The sequence below is a fragment of the Carcharhinus amblyrhynchos genome, chromosome 27, assembly GCF_965287045.1.
Source record: "Carcharhinus amblyrhynchos chromosome 27, sCarAmb.v2.hapA, whole genome shotgun sequence".
Classification (NCBI taxonomy): domain Eukaryota; kingdom Metazoa; phylum Chordata; class Chondrichthyes; order Carcharhiniformes; family Carcharhinidae; genus Carcharhinus; species Carcharhinus amblyrhynchos.
In genome coordinates, this window is record NC_137350.1 from 39,889,681 (window position 1) to 39,911,139 (window position 21,459).

Sequence of the window (21,459 nt, forward strand, 5' to 3'; positions counted from 1 at the left end):
CCAACTCACCTCAGAAGCCATATGTCTACTGAGAACCTCACTATTAAAAAGCACTCACTGATTCAAAAACATTCAATATGTTGAAATTCCTTTTACTTATGAAAACAAACATTTCACTTAAATACTCAATTTGCTAGTAAAATAAATATTTCTATTCTCTAATCACTTGAAGCTGAAAACCAAACAAAATATAGGCACCCCCCTATACTGATGTTGGTTTGTAAACCCAGTCATACAGCACAGATTCTATAATGATAATCCTCAGTTTTAAAACAATAGAGTGAAATAACAAGCACTTTTTAAAAAACTCCATATATAAAAATAAAGCCTAACAGAGTTAAATCACCTGACAGCTTTGGCAGTTCCAATACGTTTTGGCAATTCCAATGAGTTTTGACAGTTCTTTAGCAGCTTTGACATTTCTTTGACAGCTTGACAGTTCTTTGAAACTGTGACAGTTTTTTTACAGTTCCAATAAGTTTGTGCTCTTTTACACGCAATCAGGTCTACTTTTAACAATCTCAAAAAGCCCCAATGTCTCCCAAAGTGTCCCAGGACCATATCCAAAGGGGTAACTTTCCTCTCCAAAAGGTTACCACAGCTCTCTAAACAAATCCATAAGATTCAGATCAGCTCCCACTGTTTAATCTGCACACATGGAGTTTCAGGCACCTCCCTCACATGTGAGTGGGGGCAGTTGCTGATTTGTATGGGTAGTTGTCTTCATGAACCATTGATGCGCAATATGTTGTCTGCCCTAACCACCAGCCTCATCCCCCTGCTCCCTGCCTCTGCCCCCCTGCAATCCCTAAAGATTCAGGTTTTTCCTGCCATTTTCACAGAGAACCTCTGTGTGAAAATTCAGGCCACGGTGTACACTTGGGTGGAATGTTACTGCAGTTCAAGAAGCTTGAAATGTTATCTCTAAACTTCTCTCTCCACAAATGATGTCAGACCTGCCTGGTATTTCCAGCACTTCCTGTTTTTATTTCGATTTTTCAGAATCTGCAGTATTTAATTTGAGGGATAAAGTAACACTTGTACTGTTTTCTTTCTGAAGCAGCTTTGTCGCTGGCCCCTTGCTGTAAGAAACCACGCCAAATCTTGCATCTAGATAATTCTGCAGCAAAGGAGGCCATTCAGCCCATTGTGCCTTTGCCAGCCCTTTAAGAAAGTTATCCATTTAATCCCATGTCCACTGCTCCATCCCCAAAGCACTGCACATGACTTCTTATTCAATTATTTATCCAATTCCCTTTTGTATTTGTGCCTTTTGTTCTCCGCAGCGGGTCGGGGGGGGGATGCCGATGGGTGGTATCCTAATCTTGTGCCTTCAGTGCTGAGGACCTTGACAAGTAGTGGGAGGGGTAGGGGTGGGGGTGAGCGCCCAAGCTGATATACACAAGATCACTAACATTCTGAGCTTATAATTACTGGAATTTGGTGAGATGGGGGGACAATCCAGCCCTGAATAGATTTCCCAGATTAATATTTCTCTAAGACCTGAGTCCTCTGGGAAACAGTAGAAATTTGGTCATTTTTGACGCAGTGTTTTTTCTAATGCCAATGATTTTATATTTAATAAGTGGAATATCTCGATAGGAGATGGGGGAAAACACATTTTTTTAGTGGCCCAATGTTTTCCTTCTGGGTTTTTGTAGCTATAACCAAGAAAATAATCTCCAGATAGTGGAGAATTGGCAATTCCCTCTGGGGTGTGGCCAGACTGGAAGGAGGTGCTTTGTGCTGGAGTGTAAGTTGTGTGAATCAACAGGTTCTCTCACACCTACTCAGTATTTCCATGTTGGTTTGCTGCAGAGTGTATATTAATTTAATAAAAGCCAGATTTTGTATTTTAAAATTCAGAGTTTGTTCCAACTTCTGACTCAAAATGGGGAACTCCCGACAGAAACTGATCCTGCGCACTGGTCTGCCCGCTGCCTACCCCTGTCCACTGCCCCAATGTCCACTGCCCCAATGTCCACTGCCCCTCACCCACTGCTCCTGCCCACTGCCTCCCCACACCCACTGCCTCTCTCACCCACTGCCTCCCCTGCCCATTGCCCACTGCCCTCCCATCCACTGCCCCTTCCACCCACTGCCCCCACCTACTGCCCCTCCCACCCACTGACCCTCCCGCCCACTGCCCCCCGCCCTCTGCTCCCCCACCTCCTGTCCCCCCCCACGCACTGCTCCCCCCTCCGCCCCACAATCATTCCTTCCTCTGAGACATTGATTCTCTCTGCTTTACGGATTCCCCTGACACAAAAACCTCCAAATATTCAGCAAGTCTCACTGGATAGAGCATGGGGAATGAAATCTCCCCCCGCCCCTCCCGATGTCCCCCTCCCTCCTGATGCTCCTGTCCCCTTCCAGTGCCCCCCTCCTGGTGTCCCTCCTCCCCTGCCACTCCTGCTGCTCCCCGTCCCCTCCTGGTGCCCCCTGATCCTGCCCCCCCCACCCCAGTTCCCCCTTCCCTCTCCTGGTTCCCCCTGCCCCCTCCTGATGCTCCCAATTGGACTCCTCCGGAAGGCAACAGACACCCCCAGACGCTGAAAGATGCCCTCGTAAGAACAGGATATGGCGCTCAATTCATCGATTGACAGTTCCGACATGCCACAGCGAAAAACCGCTCCGACCTCCTCAGAAGACAAACACATTGGACAGAGTACCCTCCATCGTCCAGTACTTCCCTGGGCGGAGAAGCTATGACATCTCCGAAGCCTTCAATGTGTCATTGATGAAGACGAACATCAAGGCCAACCCCACAACCCCACTTCTTGCCTTCAAACAACCGCACAACCTCAAACAGACCATTGTTCACAGCAAACTACTCAGCCTTCAGGAGAACAGTGACCACGACACCACACAACCCTGCCACAGCAACCTCTGTAAGACACGCCGGATCATCGACACGGATACCATCATTTCACATGAGAACACCATCCACCAGGTACACGGTACATACTCCTGCAACTCATCTAACATTGTCTACCTGATACGCTGCAGGAAAGGATGCCCCGAGGTGATGGTACACTGGGGAGACTATGCAGACACTACGACAAACGGATGAATGAACATCGCTCGACAATCACCAGGCAAGAGTGTTCTCTTCCTGTTGGGGATCACTTCAGCAGGCGTTCAGCCTCTGATCTTTGGGTTCTCCAAGGTGGCCGTCATGACTCACGACAGCGCAGAGTCGCTGAGCAGAGACTGATAGCCAAGTTCCCCAAACATGAGGACGGCCTCAACCGGGATCTTGGGTTCATGTCGCACTGTCTGTCACCCCCATGAGTTGCCTGGGTTTGCAATATTTCACTAACCATCCTGTTTGGAGACAATACACATCTCTTTACGCCGTGCTTAACCCTCTCTCCCCTCACATTGTACCTGTGAAGACTCGCATTCCAACCATTATCTTGTAAGTTGAGTTTGTGTCTATATATGCCCTGTTTGTGAATGCAACTCCCACTTATCTGAGGAAGGAGCAAGACTCCAAAAGCTTGTGCCTTGTGCTACCAAATAATCCTGTTGGGCTTTAACCTGGTGTTGTGAGATTTCTTACTGTGCCCATCCCAGTCCAACGCCAGCATCTCCACATCATCTCTAAACCTCTCCACCCCTCTCTATCTCTCCACCCTTTCTCTCTCTCTCTCTCTCCACCCCTCTCTATCTCTCCACCCTTTCTCTCTCTCTCTCTCTCTCCACCCCTCTCTATCCTTCTCTCTCTCTCTCTCTCCACCCCTCTCTATCCTTCTCTCTCTCTCTCTCTCTCAGGTGTTCCATAAACCCTCCCTCCATTTTGGTTAAAATGTCACTGTTTGTCTGATGGTGCACCTGTGAAGTGCCTTAGCCGTTGGCTGTGTTGAAACCTCAGTGACCTTCCGGAATGTTCTGGGAACTGAGAACAATTTAACGTCACTCATTGAGATTCTCTGAAGCGTAGAATCCCTACAGTGCAGAAGGAGGCCATTCACTGTGTGAAGTCTGCACCAGCTACCCCAAAGAGGATATTACCCTCACCCATCCCCCTGACTGCCCCCTCCCTCCATCCCTGCATCCGTACACCGTTCCCACTGCCAATCCAACCACCTGCACGCCTTTGGACACTAAGGGGCTATTTAGAATGGCCAAACCACCTGAAGATGTGTAGGTTAGGCTGATTGGCCATGCTAAAATTGTCAGCTAGTGTCAGAGTAGCAGGGTAAATGTGTGGGGTTGAGATAGGGCCTGGGTGGGATTGTCGCCAGTGAAAGCTTGATGGGCCGAATGGCAACCCCCGCACTATAGAGACTCTACGATTCTAACCTGCACATCTGGGGAAACGAAGGGGCAATTTAGCACGGCCAATGCAACTAACCAGCGTGTCTTTCAGATTGTGGGAAACTGGAGCACCCGGAGGAAACCCACGCAGACACGGCGAGAATGTGCAAACTCCGCACAGACACTGACCCAAGCTGGGAATCCCTGGTGCTGTGAGGCAGCAGTGCTAACCACCGTGCCACTGTGCCACCAAACCTAAAACAGGATTAACCTTCCTGCCCTGTGTGATTGAGAAGTGTATTGAGGTGGGGATCCTGTTTCTGGATGGTATTACTGCTGATTTCTTCAGCCAGCAGATGGTGATATATACCAGCTCTCTCTCTGCAATATTCAGCCTCGATAATCACCCGGTGAGACTCCGGGCTGGAATTTCATGTCAGGCGGTGGGTATGGGGTCAGCAACCTGGATTCGGTGAGGGTGGGGGGAATGAGGCCAATGGGACCCTGACTCAGCGGGCAGCAACCTAAGGGCTGCGAGGGGTGGTGGGGGTGGCAGAGGGAGCTCTCTGCAGCATTGCGAGGATTAATTGTGGGTGGCAATGCCCTCAGCACCCGGTGGGCATGGAAAATGGGAGGGGAGATCTGGTGGGCATGCTGCCCCTCACCCCATTGTTGGGAGAGGTGCCTTGGCATTCTGGTGGAGGAGGGCATTGCCAGGTGGGACTCTCCGATGCCCGGGAATGGCAAGAGGAGGCTGCCGCATTTAACCAAGGAGACCCAGAGGTAGAGGTTGCCACCCAGGGCGGTGGGCACGATGTGGTGAACCGCATGTGGCTTCAGTGATCTTGCAATGGGCATGGGTGAGTACAGAGATGGTGCAGAGCTGTCTGGAGAAGTGAAATCGGGTGGCTGTACCTCAGGGACGCTCAGGGTCAGACTCTGGGTCAACTGGCACTGAAGCCTTTGCTGCCAAGGGTGGGAGGTGGCACACCTGGTATCAGCTCAGAGCGGAGCAAGGTTTTGCACTCCGACACACAACCTGGCTCTCCGGAGGGAGGGAGCGTGGAGAGCACGGGGTGGGGGGGTGGGAGAGGAGGTCAGGAATGTGGGGGGTGCAGTGGGGTATTGAAGAATGGGCTGTGGTTGCCCAGATTGTACATTGAGCCATTACGAGGTGGATGCATTGGAGCTGGAATGCTACACCGCAGCTCACTGGGCGCAGCGAGGATGAGTATGCATTGAGGGTCGGTGTACTGAGCACGGACTCGAGTGTGACGGGAGGACAAACCTCACATGGGAATGTTGGAAATGGGAATGTTGCAGTGAGATTGCCCATTGTATCTCCCACGCAGTTAGCACCACACTAAGGCTTACATTAACACCGCAATGAAGTTAGTGTGAAATTCCCCCAGTCGCCACGCTCCAGAGCCTGTTCAGGTCAATCCACCTAACCGGCATATCTTTGGAGTGTGGGAGGAAACCGGAGCAGCCGGAGGAAATCCACACAGACACGAGGAGACTCCACACAGTCACCCAAGCTGGGAATCGAACCCAGGTCCCTGGCGCTGTGAGGCAGCAGGTCTAACCACCGTGTGACCGCTGGAGTCACTGCCGGTGTGAGCGATGGATGAGGTGCCGAGTCTGCTCGGTGCCCGTCCATCCCTGGTGAGCAGGGAGGTCTGAACATCCCTCAGGCTGAGGGACAAGCTGCCTCATCTCTCTGGGCCCCCCCTCAGAGTGTCCTGAAGGAGAACACCAGCCCCTCTGCCCACCACCCCCACCCCAGCCAGCGGCTGCTGTATCCGGTGTTACCATGACGATTGTGGAGTGTGCTGGACACACCCTCCCAGACGGAGCATGCTCAGTCTCCCCCCAGCCAGAGGGTGACCACCAAGGTCATCGTCTCCAGCAGGAGAGCGGAGTCAGCAGCAGCGTCCAGTGGCACTGACCGGGACGGGACGGGGTGGGCACTGAGATGCAGCAACCACAGGGTTAAGTTGAAGGCATTTTAAGGAACAACAGGGGTTTGACATTTTCCGTGTTTGATGTTTTGGCCAGATGTGTTTTCTGTTTTGCCGCATTGAAAATTATATAAAGTTGACTTTGATGGGCTGAGTTTCTTTGATGGTTTTAATCAGTGCCAGACGCAGCAGAGGCTCAGAACTTTTCTTTTCCAGGATGGCGCCAAAGCAAGGCGACTTCTTACAAGCTTTGCCCAGCACACCTTCTAATTCTATCTTTTACTCTCACTCTATCCTTCTAAAACTTCATTCTATCTCTTTTAAACTTTCTAACAATACTTTAATTCAATTTCTTACAGATTTGGTGACACCCTAGCCATGACTGTAACACTATATTCTGCACTTTCTCGTTTCCTTCTCTATGAATGGTATGTTTTTTCTGTATCGCAAGAAACAATACTTTTCACTGTATGTTAATACACGTGATAATAATAAATCAAATCAAAAACAGGATTGTGTTTGGGCTTGTGGAGTTTGGCGTTGGTTTGGCATTTCCCAAATGTTTGTACAGGAGACTGTGCCGTTGGCATGAGAAAGTTCTGAATCCTTGGAGGCCGAGCAGAAGGTCACAAGATCAAGTTACTCCTGGTGTCCAGTAGTTCTTCTTGTCTGCCTCCATTTCCGCACCCTGCACTGTCTCCGGGTTCTTCCTCTGACCCCCAGAGCCACAGTCATCCCCCCCCCGGCCTGTGGGGATGCAACACTTCCCTCGGTCTCCAATGGCCCACCCCGTGGCAAAGGCAGAGTGCGCAGGGTACAGCACACCATGGCTGTGAGGAACACACCCTCTGGAGGATACTGCACAACTCCCCTCGTGTTGGTCCAGAAGCCCAGTGATCCTCTCCACACTTGTGGAGGTCTGACTCCTGCTGTATCTCTCCTCTGGAGGGGGGTCAACAGTCACCTGTCCAGGGGATGGCCCTCGTCACCCAGGGGTCATCCACACTCGCAGGAGCCTTTATACCCGTGAGTGGCGCAGGGTGTAAGCATCATGGGAGCTCCCAGGGTATTGGGCACAATGGTGTCTGATGATCACAGAAGATTTACACAATGAATGGAAGCTCCCAGCTGGTGTGTTAATGGCCACGTGAATGCAATCTATGATACCCTGGATCCAGGGGACCAGCCTCTGGCTCTGTCCACATGGCTGACCTTGTCTGTTTGCTGATGGATAAATGTGGGGGCGTGCCAGTGACCATCTTGAAGCATCTGTGTGTCGCTGTTTGAGACCCCCCCCCCACCCTCCCCCCCCCCCCCACCCCCTCACTGACCCACAGAAAGAACCGGAACAGAGCTAGCTGGAAGTCACTCTGATCTTCAAAGCCACTGGCGTGGGCTGTCCACCGACACCGTTTCAGCCCAATCAGCTGGCAGGTTGCTGTCAGTGTCCCTCGAGGGGTGGAGTCTCTGTCAGCGGGGGACGTCAGACATTTGGAGGTTGGTGGAGTGCTGTCTGTGAAAACTAGCCCCGAGACTCTGCAGACACTCCCGCCCTCACCTCCCTGCTGCTCCTCCACCAACTGAGCCCATTGCATCTCCTCCCAAAGGTCCCACCTGGAGACACTATCTGAGCTCCGCTGCTCTCCTCTCCCTCCTGCCCTTCAGGGGTGGTCCATTAGCTGATGATATTATCCCCATTCGGTGAGGTGTTCAAAGACCTGTGCTTGCTATTGGAGGCCGCCCTGTGCTGCAATCCTCAGGCAAAGCTTCTGGAGAAGATGAGGTCCTCAAATACAGCTGGGCAGACTTAATAAAGCGACAGCGATTGATGGAAATCTGGGAGAAATCTGGGAGCAACAAAAGACTTTGACAAAGAGTCGCCCAGACTCGAAACATCAGCTCTTTTCTCTTCTCACAGATGCTGCCAGACCTGCTGAGATTTTCCAGCATTTTCTCGTTTGGTTTCAGATTCCAGCACCCGCAGTAATTTGTTTTTATCTGAGAACAAAAAATTTGGTAAATAAATGGGGCGTGTTTGTGCTCTGGGGTCTTTTCTCCTGTCCTTGATGATTTGTGGACTTACTGCCCGCTTGCCCATTGGGCCCAGGTGAAAATGTAAAACTACGTGGGCAATGTAAACTGGCAATCAGTAGGCTTCTTAATGGCTTTATCTGTCACCGGGCACGGGTCCGACTGCCACACATGCCCACGCAGGCATGGGACAAGCTGGGTCACACAAATGGCATCATTTTGCTCAGTTTTTCCCATGTTCAGGTCGAACATTCCCGATTGCAGTCCCTGGAATTCCAGCTGTCTCCCCTGGGGAACTTTAAAAAATGAAATTGTATATTCCAAACTCCAGATTGAAAACAGGACGGGGGTGAGGGGGAATCACATTCACTCCAACCAGAATGTTATTGGAGAGTCAGTACTGAGGGAGTGTCGCACTGTCAGAGGGTCAGTGCTGAGGGAGCGCCGCACTGTCAGAGGGTCAGTGCTGAGGGAGTGCCGCACTGTCAGAGGGTCAATGCTGAGGGAGTGCCGCACTGTCAGAGGGTCAATGCTGAGGGAGTGCCGCACTGTCAGAGGGTCAGTGCTGAGGGAGCGCCGCACTGTCAGAGGGTCAGTGCTGAGGGAGTGCCGCACTGTCAGAGGGTCAGTACTGAGGGAGTGCCGCACTGTCAGAGGGTCAGTACTGAGGGAGTGCCGCACTGTCAGAGGGTCAGTGCTGAGGGAGTGCCGCACTGTCAGAGGGTCAGTGCTGAGGGAGTGCTGCACTGTCAGAGGGTCAGTACTGAGGGAGAGCCGCACTGTCAGAGGGACTGTACTGAGGGAGTGCTGCACTGTCAGAGGGTCAGTACTGAGGGAGTGCCGCACTGTCAGAGGGTCAGTACTGATGGAGTGCCGCACTGTCAGAGGGTCAGTGCTGAGGGAGTGCCGCACTGTCAGAGGGTCAGTGCTGAGGGAGTGCCGCACTGTCAGAGGGTCAGTGCTGAGGGAGTGCCGCACTGTCAGAGGGTCAGTGCTGAGGGAGTGCCGCACTGTCAGAGGGTCAGTGCTGAGGGAGAGCCGCACTGTCAGAGGGACTGTACTGAGGGAGTGCTGCACTGTCAGAGGGTCAGTACTGAGGGAGTGCCGCACTGTCAGAGGGTCAGTGCTGAGGGAGAGCCGCACTGTCAGAGGGACTGTACTGAGGGAGTGCTGCACTGTCAGAGGGTCAGTACTGAGGGAGTGCCGCACTGTCAGAGGGTCAGTGCTGAGGGAGTGCCGCACTGTCAGAGGTGAGAGATTAATCTGAAAGTCCAGGTGCCCTATGAAATGTACTGTAAGATTTCCATGGCCGTTGGTAACTAAAGAGCAGAAGAATCCTTGCTGACAAGCTGGTCAGTATTCATCTCACAAACACATCACCTAAACAGATTCCCATGTGGATGTGACATTGCTGATTGAGGGATCTTGCTGTGCATAAACTGGCTGTGCTTTTCCTCTGCCTCAGGCAGTCCCCCTGCTTCACTGGCTGGGAAGGAGTTTGGAATATCTTGAGGTCAGTGAAGGTGCTTTGGAAATGCAAATCTCTTCCAGTTTTACCCTGCTGGGACAGGTTCCTTTTCTCAAATCCCCAGCTCTCCGCCCAGTCCCACAAAGACTGGGAGAGGCAGCAGAAACCAGTGACTAGCCTGAATGATACAAAAACTCTCAGTGCTCACAGACACAACAGTGTCAGTGAGACAGGACACTTGGTTTTCTGTCTCTGTCTCACTCACAGTCTGTTTCTCAGATCCATCGCCAGTCCTTGCTTCTTTGATATTTATTTTTCAGTGGCTGGTTCAAGGAGACTTTCTGTTTCTTGATTTGCATTTCAGAAAATTCATTTCCTCCCTTCCCTCCCACCCTCTGGGATTTCTCTCGGGTCTGGTCTTGCTCGGATACTGTTCAAGTGGGACTGCCACCCTGAGCTATAGCTGATCAGGTCTAGAATGTTCTATCGGGGATGGCTCTTTTTCCCAGAGGGGGAGCACTGACCTAAAGTCCCACGTTCAGAGAGACTGGTCTGATTCTCATTAACCTCACACTGAAAAGGGGAAGTGAATCCTTAGGGATTCAGGCAGGGTGAGTCACCTGGATGACGAATCTTGTGATTCTTCTCTTGTATTCTTATCTGTCAATCATTCCTTTGCCAACGTGCCAGGGGGAGGAAGCAAGGGAAAGAATTATTACAATTTATTTTATCTTTCCCTGTCCCTCCCTGAGCGAATGGTTTTCTTCTGGCAATGTTAGCCGCTGGATACAGACTTGAGCAGCTGGGTCCTTTGGCTGGAAACTGAGAGAAAGTGGATCATGAATTATTCCGCCAGTTTAACGTTGTGTAGCAACTACTTATTGTCAGTCCCTTCCAATTAACTCTCCCCTGCCAAAGGTGCTGACTCTCACTGCAGGACACTTCCCAGCAGACACATGCAGTGGGATAACCAACCCTGAAGGCATCAGAGTCAATCCTGTCAGACCAAAGACACACTCGCACTAACTTTCCAGTGGATTCGGTGGTTCCATTCCGGAGCTGAAACTCTGAGATCAGCACAGCCTGGAATGCAAACCAGAGAGTCAGTACAGACCCGATGGGCTGAATGGTCTCCTTCTGCACTGTAGGGGTTCTATATAAATCTATATGAAAGAAATACTCTTGGAAATGAGAATTGGCTGCAGGAGCAGAAGAATCCTGACACATGAATCATCAAACGTAGTGACACAGGTCGAGAGAAACATACAAAACACAGATACTTATCTGTAAAGGAAGAGAATTCAGAAGTAGGGATGTTGGGAGTGGTTCTCCCAAAAGTGCTGAATTGGCAGGAAAACTGTTCTAGATCATGACTGCTTTTCCAGTGCAGATTCAGACCTGAATTTCTGCGCTCTGTGCAATGCAGAGTTCCCTGGGGTGGGGCTTATTAACGCTGGAGTTTAACAGTTCTGGAACTCTGTGCACGCACAGTGGTCCCGATCGATCAGACTCCCCGATTGCCGGCCAGCCCAGGACCCCCACAGTGCTGTCCCTCCAGCCCTCTCCTCGCAGCCCCCCACAACAAATCCCCGGGCCAGCCCTGACTCCACCCCCTCCGCCACCCCCAGCCCCGGAAAAAGGCCAATGACGAGAATCTCCCGGAAAAGCTGTGGGTCGCAATGGGATAATCTGACCCATTGTTTCCCACTATTACTTACTGTCCGGTAACATTCCCTCCAAGAGACTCATGAACAGAACCACGACAGCAAAGGGGAGAAAAAATAGACTGAGCTGGTTCTCTAAAATACGGGATGGACTTGTGGAAAATCGTAGAAAGAAGTCCCCCGGTGCCCTCTGTGAGTGATAAGACAGCAGGTAATTATCCTCATAAATGACCATTAGATTCCAGTCTTCCTTCCCGCAATGGAACAAGCTGCCAACGGTGATAATTACAGTCTCATCACTGGAAATCATCAAAACCCAGCTTTCGATCATTTCCATTCGTAAATTTCCATTATTGGGATAACCATCTCTGCAGGTCCTGCCACGTTTAACTGGGACGCTCCATATAAAGATCAGCAGAGTGTGGGTATTAGTCTGTGAGGCTGTGCAGGTTAGAATTATTATAGAGATGACGTGGCCAAAGATGAACTTTGTCCAGATTCGTAGCAACATGAACTGTTCAGCCCTTCGTTCAGTGAGAAGGATATCAGTGCAAACGCAATACCAAAATAGAGAGATTATAAATATCAAGAAAGGTTGCTGAGTCTGGCATTGTTTAGATAGACAAGGATGTCTATCCCTTGGATAACCAAGAGGGTGACCTGACAGAGATCTTAAAAATGGCAAAGAGGTTTGATAAAATAAATACAGAGAAAATGTTTCCACTTGTTGGCAAGATGAGAACTAGGGGGACATTAATATAAGACAGTCATTATTTATTTATTGGTGTCACAAGTAAGCTTACATTAACATTTACATTAACATTAGGGTTAGGGTTAGGGTTACAGTTAGGGTTAGGTAACGTGAAAATCCCCCAGTTGCTACACTCCGGCTATTGGGGGATTTTCTCTGGAGAATTTAGCACGACCAATGCACCCTAACCAGCACGTCTTTCAGATTGTGGGAGGAAACCGGAGCACCCGGAGGAAACCCACACAGACATGGGCGAATGTGCAAATTCTGCACAGTGACCAAAGCTAGCAATCGAACCCGGGTCCCTGGCACTGTGAGACAGCTGTGTTAACCACTGTGGCACCCTGCCAACCTGTGTCACTAATGAACCTGAGAGGGAATTCAGGAGAAACTTTCCCCAGGGTATGGCGAGAATGCGGGGCTTGCTACCGCAGGGAGTGGTTGAGGTTAATGGTATAAAAATGATGCATTTGAGGGGGAAAGGAATGGGACACAAGTGGGTATCAGAAAGAGAGGGAGGAGAGGGAGGTTTGCTTTGAGGAGGAAATGAGGAGGGTCGGGGTAGGGGGGAGCATCCAAGAAATTTCTGTGATGAGCAGATTGTGTGCAGAGAGATAAAAGGATGTTGTCTGATCTCTGGAATGAGTATTCAATATTCTGCAGGGAGGAAATACTAATTGAAAAGTGCTCAGATTCACATTGATCTGTTAGTGTAGGCAGTGTATGTTTGACCCTGTCCAGGTTGCTGATGGTTTTTAGAGATTCAGACCATCACTTTCAATTGGCTTAGACAACCTGACAGAGACAGGCCAATCATCGAATCCCTACAGTGCAGAAGGAGGCCATTTGGCCCATCGAGTCTGCACCGACCACAATCACATCCAGGCCCTGTCCTCATACCCCATGTATTTACCCTAGCTAGTCCCCCTGACTCTAAGGGGCAATGTAGCATGGCCAATCAACCTAACCCGCACATCTTCAGACTGTGATATGAAACCCACGCAGACATGGGGAGAACGTGCAGACTCCACACGGACAGTGACCCAAGTCAGGAATCGAACCCAGGTCCCTGGCGTAGTGAGCCAGTAACGCTAACCACTGTGCCGGCCCATCCCCCATGTCTGGATTCACAAGCACAAAAGTGCCCAAAGTGGTGACTCAGACCCGTGAGACGGATCTCAAGCAGGAAGAGCTGGAATTGATCTCAGTGCCTGCTCTGGAAAGCTGGGGTGGGGGTCCAGCCAGCAGAGTTACTTCCATTACTATCCGGTCACCCAGCTGGGAAGTGAATGTGTACGTCAGAGCCTACTGCGATGCTTTCTGTAGTCAAACAACCTGGAGATACGAACATTTTGATTTCACACAGGCACTCTCGGGGAATGGAGATGGGGGAGGGGGGAGTTATCTGTATATACTCAACAGATTGTGTGGAATAATCATTGCAAAAAAAAATCCCCAGGAACAGCAATTCTTCTGTGAGTCTGAAGATTCTTTTTAATTCTTTGATGGGATTGGGTTTTATTGACAATGCCTGGATTTATCTCCCATCCCAGATTACTCTCCTCACTTTATCTGCCTGACACTGAACTAAACTTTATTCCTTGGGTTACAGCCCAGAGAAAGATTCCTACCCCCGGCCACACTCGTCCGGACATCCAACTCAGGATGAGAAATAGGAAATTATCTTTATTCTTTCTTTCATTTTTCTTTCTCTCCCTCTCTAGCACTCACTTCATAACTAATCCCTCTCTCCCCTTCAGCCCCACTCCTACCCCCATCAGACTATCTCCGGGAATGTTTGACAGAGGTGTTTAATTTCAGGAAGACTTTGATGGAGTAGATACGTAGTTTCCAGTGGGTGGAAGGGCTGATATTTAAGGAGATTGGCAATAAGTCCACAGGTGGTATGACTAAACATCCTTTTACACAGCTAATTTTTGTAATCTGGGGTTATCTGAAAGGAAAATAGATTCAATAGTAACTTCCAAATAAATACTTTAAGGGAAAATGTGTGTAACTGTGGGCTGTGGGGAAAGAGCAGGGCAGTATGGAACTGAGCCATGATGGGCTGAATGGCCTTATTCTATGATCAGCTTCCTGCTTGTGGGATCTTGCTGTGCACAGGTTGATTGCTGGTTTTCCTGCATTGCATTGCAACAATGATTATTTTTACATATAAGTACTTCACTGGTTGGAGAGGCAATGGCCTAATAGTGTTATTGATAGAACATTAATCCAGAAACTCAATTAATAATCTGGGGATCCAGGTTCGAATCCCGCCACGGCAGATGGTGGAATTTGAATTCAATAGGATTAATGTCTGGAATTAAGCATCTACTGGTGACCACAAAATCTTTGTCGATTGTTGGAAAAACCTACCTGGTTCACTAATGTCCCTTTAGGAAGGAAATCTGCCGCCCTTACCTGGTCTGGCCTACATGTGATTCCAGAGCCAAAGCAAGGTGGTTGACTTGGACAACTAGGGATGAGCAATAAATGCTGGCCAGCCAGCGACACCCATATCCCGTGAATGAATAAAAAAAGGTACTTTTGGATGTGTGGAGGAGGTGAAGTTTGCTATACAAGAAAGGTCTTTCTTTTGGTCAAAAGAATATTAAGCAGTGAATGAGTTAATAAACATTCGCTTTTCTATTTCCCTGTAACTTGCGTCATTGGGTGTGGAGCTGATTTAAATATACAGACTCGGCAAAAACTCAGCGAGCCTCCACCTCCAGTCATCAGTGAAACCTGCCTCACCTTTAAACTGCAAATTTAACCCTGATCAGCAGAAACCAGCTCCACCTGACAGTAAAGGAAGAGGCCATTTGGCCCAGAGGGGTTTGAAACTGAGGGCCTCACAGATGTCTGTAAAAACCCTCAAAGCATATTTCCAGAGAAAGCTGGAGTTCTCCCCAGTGTCCTGGCCAATACCTACTCCTTAATCAACATTTACAAAAATACTTGAATAGCACAGTGATTAGCACTACTGCCTCACGGCTCCAGGGATCTGGGTTCAATTCCGGCTCTGGGTCACTGTCTATGTAGAGTCTGCATGTTCTCCCCATGTCTACGTGGGTTTCCTCTGGGTGACCTGGTTTCCTCCCATACTCCAGAGATATGCAGGTTAAATGGTTGGCCATGCTAAATTGCTCCTTAGTGTCCCAAAATGCGTAGGTTAGTTGGATTAGTGGGGTAAATATGTGGGGTTACGGGGATAGGCTGGGGGAGAAGAGCTGTCAGAGAGTCAATGCAGACTCAATGGACCAGTTGGCTTCTTCTGTGCGGTAGGAATTCTATGATTGTATGGAAGATGGGAGATTTTTGTGTATAAATTGCTTGTCCATTAAAATTAATTGTCCATTAAAGCTTACCTCACATCTCCTTCTTTACTCAGTGTCATTTTATTTGGGCTTATGATGCTTCTGTGAAATGCCTTGGCACGTGTTACCACATTAAAGGCGCTACACAAATGCAAGTTTGTTAGTTCTCCTATTTGTGGGGGATTAGTCTGGAGCTGAGTGGCGGAGAGTGGAGTTGAGGCTGGAGATTCCCCGTGATCTGTTGAAAGGCCGCAGAGCTGAAATATTAACTGTGTTTCTCAGGCCTGCGTCTTTCCAGAATTTTCTGTTTTTGTTTCCGATTTCCAGCATCCACAGTATTTTGCTTCAGTGATATCATTCTCCCTGAAGGTCCATTCCACAGGGGTTCAACCATTCTCCTTATACAGAATAACAGGAACAAGGCAGTTCATGGGAAAACTGTAGAAGCAAGATTTAATCTCCTTAGAGTAAAAATGACTAAGGGGCTATTTAATTAAAAGTGTTTAAAATGTTGAGGGATTTTAATGGGTAAATAAGGAGAAACCGGAAGAGACTAATTTAAGATAATTGGAAAAATAACCAGGGAGAGAGATGAGAATTTTGTTGTTACTCAGTGAGCTGGAAGATGCAGCCTTACAGAGGAAGCACCTTCAGTAATAATTCTCCAAAGGAAATCGGGTGAATACTAGGAGGGGCCAATTTGTCCAAACTCTGGGGAAAAAGCAGGAGGATGAGACTAATTGGACAGCTCCTTCAAAGGGCAAGCACAGACATATTGGGCTGAGTGGCCTTCTTCTGTCCGTTTCGATGATTTGATTAACTGCACCCAATCCAGGAGTACTCAGATGGAAAATTCATCCCCCCCTCCTTTCGGAAATATCCAGCTCTATCCTTCACCGAGTGTGCCTCTGGGCGATTTTACAGAGATCTGAAAATATCACAAACACAAAGCCTGCTTCCTAGCAACAAGCCTCGCACCTTGGGGTAATGACAAAAGAGTGTACAGACTGAGAGGCTGAATATTCTGGATATTTTAATAGTAACAGCATAAAACAAGCAAAGGATATTTGCTAAATTTCCTCAGATTGGAGGTGGAGATCTGGCTGTATTTCTATCCAGTTCCCGCAGTAAATCCCTGCACATTTCATATCATCTTTACTGATTTAAGATAATTATTAGCAGAATACCAGATAGAGGAAGAACTGTCTATTGATTTACTGTGATGGGAGCAGCTGGAGAGAGATTCTAATGTGTGCTGATTATAGCTAAAGGGAGGGTTAATGCCTTGGGCACTCTGGGTTCATGTCTGCTTTCATTTCATTACAGGGATTTTAATTTCTTCCCTCCCCGCTTGAGGCAGCTGATTTTCTGCTCAGGTGAAGAACCCACGGCCCTCGCCACCAATCATCTCACCCAGAATAACTTCTCTTGCTGTCTGGTCTGGGTGAATCTGAGAGGTTAAACTGAGGCCTGTCTGTGCTGTTGATTGGACATGAGAAATCACCAGTTTGAAGAGGAGGAGGGCTATTCTCCCCTGTGTCCTGCACCAGTGTTTATTCCTTAACCAACAAAACAGGTTTATAATGTTGCTGATTGTGACTCTCACTTTCACAGTCCTGGATAGTAACAAAACCTTGCTGTTGTTCTCAAATCTTTTCTCTCTTTTCCTTCTTAAACAGTCAGTGAATTTGATTTGTTTTATTATTGTCACATGTATTAACATACAGTCAAAAGTATTGTTTCTTGCGCGCGATACAGACAAAGCATACCATTCATAGAGAAGGAAACGAGAGAGTGCAGGATGTAGTGTTACAGTCATAGCTAGGGTGTAGAGAAAGACCAACTTAATGCGAGGTAGGTCCATTCAAAAGGGAAGAAGCTGTTTTTGAGTTGGTTGGTACGTGACCTCAGACTTGTATTTTTTCCCAATGGAAGAAGGTGGAAGAGAGAATGTCCGGGGTGTGTGGGGTCCTTAATTACGCTGGCTGCTTATGTAGGGATATTAGGATAGGGCCTGGGTGGCATTGTGGTTGGTGCAGACTTGATGGGCCAAATGGCCTCTTCCTGCACTGTAGGGAGTCTATCAGTTGTAGCTGACATGCCAAATTTCCTCCTCGGTTTTACCACTCATTACCAGACATTATATTTTCTTGCTCCTGGGTGCTCTTCCAAAGACATATTGCTGTCTCCTGGTGATTGTCCGCAAAAGTTGTTCTTGTCTGTCTGTTTTCCTCCAAACTTCCTGACTCATTGACTGGAATTTTATCAGCATTCCGCCCCCCCCCGCCCCCGGAATTGTGGGCGCGGCTCACAGAACAGCACTCTTTGTTGGCCTCCGTCCTACAAGTCTCGGGTGGTTGAGGTGGTATAATTCCAGCAATTGTGTTTGTTGTCCCACAAATCTTCATCTGAGAGACCGTGAGCTGGATTTTATTGTCCCGTTCACCACGGGAATCGGAGCAGGTGAGGGGCGGGCAGTGGGAAGGTCCGTTAACCTCGGGCAGGATTTTATAGTTTCAGGATGAGCGAGGCCATAAAATCCTGCCTCATATTTCTATTGCTTTCAAATTATCTTCCACTATCTTGCTTACATTCCAACTTTCATAACAACGCCAGGTTAAAATCCAACAGGTTTATTCGATAGCACAAGCTTCAGAGCGCTGCTCCTTCATCAGGTCAGTGGTACTCAAACATTGGCACTCACCTGATGAAGGGGCAGCGCTCCGAAAGCTCATGCTACCAAATAAACCTGTTGGACTTTAACCTGGTGTTGTGAGACTTCCTACTGTGCTTACCCCAGTCCAACGCCGGCATCTCCACATCATAATTCGTATAACCAGAGAGTAAAACTGACCAAATGTAACATATTAGTGATCTCATTCTGTAGAGATGTTGAATAGGATTTTTCTTGCTCTCCATGGCAGGTTTCGCTTGGGAGACAGTGTGTCACCTACTGTTGTGGGATCTCATGGTCCCACTGGGTCAACAAGTTTTCCCATTGGATACACTCTCACTCTGGGGAAACTCGCAGTGGGGTGCACTGTCAGTGGGACAGTGAGATCCTACTGGTGTGAACAGCAGCAAGATTTTCGTGGTTCTAATTGCTAAAGAAGTTTGACGTTTTCTGTCCTAATCCAAAAATCCAGTTGGGGAAGGATGCCAATGTTTACACATCCTATCTTGGTTCAGAAATATCTCAAACTCCTTCATTGTCGTTGGTCCAACATTCTGGACATACCTCCCTGACAGCACTGTGGCTGTACCTACATCACTTGGAGCGCAGACAGAAACTCCTGACCTCAGTGTGCACTATCAATACTGACACACCCAGTTTTTTAGGAATCGCAGTCTCTCCCATGGAGAGCAGAGATAGTTGGTGTTAGAACATTTTCTGCTGTGGTGGAGGGCTTTTTGTCAGTGTGAAATAAAGGCATGTTTGTGGGGCAGTATTGATGGAGTTTACTTACACTCCCTCCGTCTTGTGCCCCAAACAAAAGACATCTTTTCTCATATTCCACTCTGATAACTAATCAGGGGATAACTTTCAGCTCAGCGCTCTGGGGCAGGGATGAGGAATCAGTCAAGCTTCACCCTCCTGATCATGGATTCCAATAAGCTCAGTGTAAACAGTTTGTATGGATGAAGGGGTGGGGAGGGAGGGTCAGGTAAGATTGAGGGAGGGTGGAGTGAGAAAGCGTGGAGTGAGGGAGGATCAGATGTGTGAACATTAGTGGGAAGGCGAGTGATTGGGGGAAAGTTGGCAATGCAGAAAAATCAGTGTAAATGGTTAGAAACAAATTTCTCTAAAAGTTATTTGAACAATGTTCTCACATTGAGATAATCTCAGTTTCTGATACAGAATCTACATTCTCTCTCTTTCTGTCTCTCTACCTCTCTCTCAATATTCTGTCTCTCTCTCTCTCTGTCTCTCTATCTTACTATGTCTCTGTCTGTTTTTCTCTCTCTCTCTATCTCACTATCTCTCTCTCTCTGTATCTCTCTCTCTCTCTGTCTGTCTCTCTCTGTGTCTCTCTTTGAATCTATCTCTCTCTGTACCTCTCTCTCTCTGTGTCTCTCTTTCTCTCTCTCTGTCTCTGTCTGCATCTGTGCTTATAGGCAGTTTCATATAACTTATCAAACATTTTACTGTAATCAAGGTCACGCAAACCAGTCTGACTGCCTGTTGTATCACATGTACAAAGCTGTGAGATTCACCGGACGTGTATGTACTTGTCCTGATAGCTTCACTGCTTAAATAGGACAGTCTGTGCAGTATTGAGGTCCCTCAGCACCCCAGAATAACTAACCAAGGGCAGATTGAATTTGAGGCCAAATTTTCTGATGGCAAAAATATAAATATTCAGAGAAACTGAAAAACAGGGAAAGAGACAGATTCAGGTCACTCACTCAGTGGGGTGACCTATTTCAATTGTATAGACTGCTTCTTTGATGTTGGTGAGGAAATTTTACTGATCTGGAACTAATGAACTTAACATGATGACTTAACAATGGCAAATACAATTTATATTTATAAAGCATTTTGAATGTAGCAAAAATGTGCTAAGGTGCTTCTCAGAGGTGTAATCAGATAGAAAATTGACGTCAGGCATATAACAACTAGGGAATTTTCACTGTAATTTCATTGCAGTTTTAATGTAAGCCTACTTGTGACACCAATAAATAAAAAAAGGAGATATTAAGGAGAGGTGAGGATTAAGGCGTGTCTTAAAAGGAGGTGGAAAAAGGTAGAGAGGCAGAAAGAGTTCCAGGGCCCAGGCAGCTGAAGGCACGGCCACCAATGGTAGAGTGAAATTGGAGGTGTTCAAGAGGGCAAAATTAGAGGAGCACAGAGATCTCGGAGAAATATGGGGCTGGAGGAGATTACACAGGAAAGGGCGAGGCCAAGGAGGGATTTGAAAATAGACATGGGAATTTTAAAACTTGGGCCATTCCTTGGACTAGGAAGCAAGGGGAGTCAACAAGCCCCAGGGCTGCTGGTGAATGGAGCTCGGTGCAAGTTAGGATATATGGGAAAAAATCTTGGAAGGCTTCACATTTATGGAGGGTGTGAGGTGGAAGACTGGCCTGGCGAGCACAGAAAGCATCGAGCTTGGAGATAATAAAAGCATGAAGGAGGATTTCAGGAGGTGAAACAACAATATGATGGCGATGAAAGTAGCTGTCTTTATGATGAAATAAATATAAAAGCAGAAGCTCAAACCAGGGTAAACTACAGTGCCAAGGTTGCAAAGATTTAGACTCAGAAAATACCCACTGTTAGAATCCACACATTTCATTTTTTTTATCTTTGACAGTTTAGAGATAACTTAATTTGGGGAGTGGAATTTTTAAAGAGATAAATGGAAACAGCTGGCGGAGGAATTAATAAACAAACTAAAAGTAAGAACAAGTCAAACAGACCAAGGGTAATAAAAGTTCGAAGGGGGAATCTAACTGTGTTGATGGGTTGGGGGTGAGAGTTATTCATGCCTCGGATCACAGGGGTTGTGATTATTCAATAAATGCAGATTTAGAAGTGAGGAAACACAAAGAAATGGGTGACATGTCGCTGATCTCCTGTAGAGACCGGATGTTTACAGGAATCCCATCAGAGATAAAAATTATTCATCAAGGCCTCAGAATCAAATGGTTGTTTTGATGGTAAAATTTAATTAGTTTACATTTCTGTTTGGAATATCCCAAGTGCACCATGCTGCTATAGAAATAGGTTATGCAAAGATGTCCTCTTTTGTTTTTGTTTTTATCTCAATGATTTCATAGAGGAAATTTTAGTTGGAATTCTGGAAGCATCAGCTTGGAGAATGAACAACAAGAACTTTTATCAATTACAAACAAACACAACAGTCACTATAATGTATAACTCATAATGAATATATCATAGAAACCCGATAGAACCTTAGAACATTACAGCTCAGAAACAGGCCTTTTGGCCCTTCTTGGCTGTGCCGAACCATTTTTCTGCCTAGTCCCACTGACCTGA